Source organism: Oncorhynchus kisutch, linkage group LG24 (genome assembly GCF_002021735.2).
Source record: "Oncorhynchus kisutch isolate 150728-3 linkage group LG24, Okis_V2, whole genome shotgun sequence".
NCBI lineage: Eukaryota > Metazoa > Chordata > Actinopteri > Salmoniformes > Salmonidae > Oncorhynchus > Oncorhynchus kisutch.
The window spans coordinates 1,714,995-1,719,237 of NC_034197.2; the positions used below are offsets into that span (position 1 = coordinate 1,714,995).

Below are 4,243 nucleotides of genomic sequence, written 5' to 3' on the forward strand. Positions count from 1 at the left end.
AATAAAGATTTTGTAATTGAAAATAAAACAGGAACTGTATTTGCAGAGTATTATAAACCATCCAATCTCCTTTCTCTACTATTGAGGGAGGTGACGCACAACCTTATTTGTTCTGTTGTACTTAGATTGCAAGATCTGTGACCTTACTAAATAAATGTCCTTGAAAGTGCATTTTTTACATGTTATGTTATAACAATGCATACTTTCAAATTATGTTGATTTATTGCTATAGAAGACTGCATTAAAAAAAGCTTCATGTTGGAGGGTCAATTAATTTAAGACTAGGCAGACATATGGATCAATTCTGGATCTCCAATGCAAGATTTTGAGGAAGCGGTTGGAATATAGTGGAGGGGATGCCATGGAAAAGAACCCTAATGCCCGAAGACCCTAGAAGACTTGGACTCCTACCCCGTATTCCTCAACCAACAACTGAGGAACGTATGCAATCACAAGTGAGAAGAGGCCTAGGTAAGTAACAAACGGAAGGCAGGAATATCAGGTAGAATTGCATTAGACCACAGAGTGAGTTATAACAAAGCCTGTAGGAGATGATACCAATGCAAACATATTTTATTCTTATCATTTCACGGTATCGGTACACTAAACCTCCACATTCCTAATTATTTCCCTCCCCCCTAGCGTTGGGTGAACCTCGAGACCATGCAGGAGCTCCAGAAACCTCATCAAGCTCAGCAACCCTGTTAGAAACACAGGTAACGACCCACATACAGTACCAGTTTTTACACACCAACTCATTCAAGGGTTATTGCTTATTATTGTACTATTTTCTCCATTGCATAATAATAGTGAAGACATCCAAAATATGAAATAACACAGATGGAATCATGTAGTAACCAAAAAAGTGTTAAACAAATCTAAATATATTTTAGATGCTTCAAAGTAGCCAGCTTTTGCCTTGATGACAGCTTTGAACACTCTTGGCATTCTCTCAACTAGCTTTACCATTAATGTCTTTCCAACAGTCTTGAAGAAGTTCCTACATATGCTGAGCACCTGTTGGCTGCTTTTCCTTCAAAATCGGTCCAAATCCTCCCAAACCATCTAAATTGGTTTGAGGTCAGGTGAATTTGGAGGCCAGGTCATGTGATGCAGCACTCCATCACTCTCCTTCTTGGTCAAATAGCCCTTACACAGCACGGAGGTGTGTTTTAGGTCATTGTCCTGTTTTTGCGACTGCACTTGAAGAAACTATCAAAGATCTTGAAATGTTCCGGATTGACTGACCTTCATGTCTTAAAGTAATGATGGACTGTCATTTATCTTTGCTTATTTGAACTGTTCTTGTCAAATATGAACTTGGTCTTTTACCAAATAGGGCCATCTTCTGTATATCCCCCCATCTTGTCACAACAAAACTGATTGGCTCAAATGCATTAAGAAGGAACGAAATTCCACAAATGAACTTTTAACAAGGCACACCTGTTAATTGAAATGCATTCCAGGTGACTACCTCGTGAAGCTGGTTGAGAGAATGCCAAGAGTGTGCAGAGCTGTCATCAAGGCAAAGGGTGGCAACTTTGAAGAGTATCAAATATGTTCCATATGTGTTATTTCATAGTTTTGATGTCTTCACTATTATTCTACAATGTAGAACATAGTAAAAATAAAGAAAAACCCTTGAATGAGTAGGTGTGACAAAAATGTTGACTGGTACTTTACATAAAAACAGTTTTGCACCAAATACATTACAATGCCATACTTTGAAAGCGGTTTAATTTAGGTTTTGCACTACAGAATTGTTTGCCCCTATAGTAACAATAATATGTTTCTGACCTATGTTTTGGAATACATCTTTATGTTTAACAGTCAAGGCCCTGATTGTGCAAGACCTTTGCTGCTGGACCTCTCTAAAGAACCTTCTGAAGCCTCCACTATCAAGCAACTAGGGGAAAACCTCCCTGCCTGCCTCCCAGTCCCAACCCCAAAACTGATGCAGCACTTTCTTCATGTACCAGGCCACACACACACAGACTGATGACAGGAGCATACACATGGCTCTTTGTCTGGCTGGCATAGTGAAGGAATGGGATGAAATGAGAATTTATCTAACGCTGTGCAGAGGGCCTACACTGCCAGATTATTTTCATAGGTGTACTTTGCTCTGTAAACATGGCCTTACTTTGGAGAGTACATTGCTTAATTAAAGGCCCACCGTCATCTCATGATGACCCCGTTCAATTTGCCAAGCAGCTCCTCCGAAAAGTCTCTTCACAAAACGTGACATCACACATCCCAACTTGGCAACAAATCATTGGTTTAGAAGAAAACAAGGTAGTGACAATGTGATTCTAGCCTATTGAAACAACACAGAGCAGACATCCCCCTCCCCAAACACCTTGCTTCACACCTGAACCTCATTTTGATTTAGATGGTGGTCGGTGGTGTACATGTGAGGTCATTTGAATGGGGTGATCATGTGATGACAGTGGGCCTTTAAACAGTTAGTTCAGATTAAATCTATAGAGGTCTTTACACACCGAGATCCATCTATCTATGCTGCTACGTCTTTCCCAGACCACCTGTCAGCCATAGCTCTATGAAAAGATATTGTTGGCCTCTTTACCCTCCTCTAATCCTCCCATCCCTGTGTTCATGGGGCTATACCTGCCTCTAGGTGTGTATATTATGTCTGGTCTGAGACATATTTTATTTCTTGTTAGGTGACACAAGGTTCTGGATCATAAGTATTTTTGATCTGGTTATATTCTGAGTTTCTGTTTTAGCCATTTATCAGTTGACCATTTTCCTTGGTAGCTAAGGGTTAACTTGCGTTTGATCATGTTCACCTTGCATCTTAACTCCTTAAAGCTGGAATCAGCGAGTCGTCTGTGACCCCCAGGACGCACCTCTTTTGATATTTAATTTGTAACTAAACCCAACACTGACCTCTTTTTCTCACTTCTCTTTTTGTGTCGAGTTGATCCAGATCCAATACCAATGATGCTTGTTCAGTAGAACCTTTCTAAAAACGCTGTCCCTGCTACCTGTTTATCTACAACTAGCTAGCAGCTGACTACTCTGCTGTTTACATTCTAGCTCTCTCACGCAAGCTCATGTGCGCTCCCTCATGCCCAAGCGCTCTCTCTCGCATCTATGCGCTCTCCCACTCTCACACAACTATAGATTGTGTATATATAAACACAAGAAGTATGGGGAAGCCTGGGGTCATGGACGACTAGCTGATTACCACTTTAAATATGTCATTGGGTTCAGTTGTCTAGAGGATAGTTATGCGTTTTATGTCCCAGTTCAACTCCTCTGGAATATCGGTACCATAACGCATCATTTCACGTCTCTGTCTTATTTCCCTGGACATCCCATTTCCCCTTGAATAGCACGACTTGGAGTAATTTACCTGCATAGACCTGGCACAATTCATTGGTGGGGTGACATTTGAACTGTACAATTATGTTAATAGAAACCAATCTTCAATATAGACAAATGTCTAAAATGTGTCAAATAGTGCATTTTTAAACTTTATATCCAGAAAAAACTAATATGCAAACAAACTCATGTAAAAATATTATTTATTCAAGAACACTTTCAGATGTATAAATAAAATCTGACATTTTGTTGTGTCGGGAGAAAGTGCAGTGATGACACTTTTGGGAGAGAAATAAACAGCCTTTAGAATCTTTGATATGACATGGTGTGCCCAGTAAGAAGGTTCTTGATGTCTTGAAGATGCACCTGGCAGGTGTTTGTGTTCAAAATGCAAACTGAGGGAGAGCTTGGGTTCTGTTCACAGCAAGTGACATGATGCCATATTAATGCCATGCCAATAAGTGTCTGGCAACGGATACTCTTTGGGCATAACGTTAGTATGTCATCATGCCAAACACTTTGAGAATCCTAGCGCCCAGGGTGGAACCCAGTGTACTGTGAATGGGGATCAGGGAAAGTAGTGTCCCTGATTCTCCAAACACAGAGACTGGGGATGACAACTCGGTTCCCTGCACCAAAGGAACAAAGCTGCCACATCACAAACATCTCCAGCCTCTGCTGCATCAGCCACTGTCAACACTTCAACCCTATTTCACCTCATCACTCCACATTGTGTGTCCACTGGTCATTATGTGTGTCCACTGGTCATTATGTGTGTCCACTGGTCATTATGTGTCCACTGGTCATTATGTGTCCACTGGTCATTATGTGTCCACTGGTCATTATGTGTGTCCGCTGGTCATTATGTGTGTCCGCTGGTCATTATGTGTGTCCG

The 4,243-nt window shown here is 41.0% G+C and overlaps 1 long non-coding RNA gene across 1 annotated transcript; it reads left to right on the top strand.

Moving 5' to 3' along the window:
- Positions 1-283: 283 nt before the first annotated feature.
- On the top strand, positions 284-3,419 carry LOC116357016 (uncharacterized). Its single transcript, XR_004205320.1, has 3 exons — positions 284-471; positions 643-716; positions 1,831-3,419. It is a non-coding gene; the product is annotated as an uncharacterized LOC116357016 (long non-coding RNA).
- The last annotated feature ends 824 nt before the right edge of the window (positions 3,420-4,243 follow it).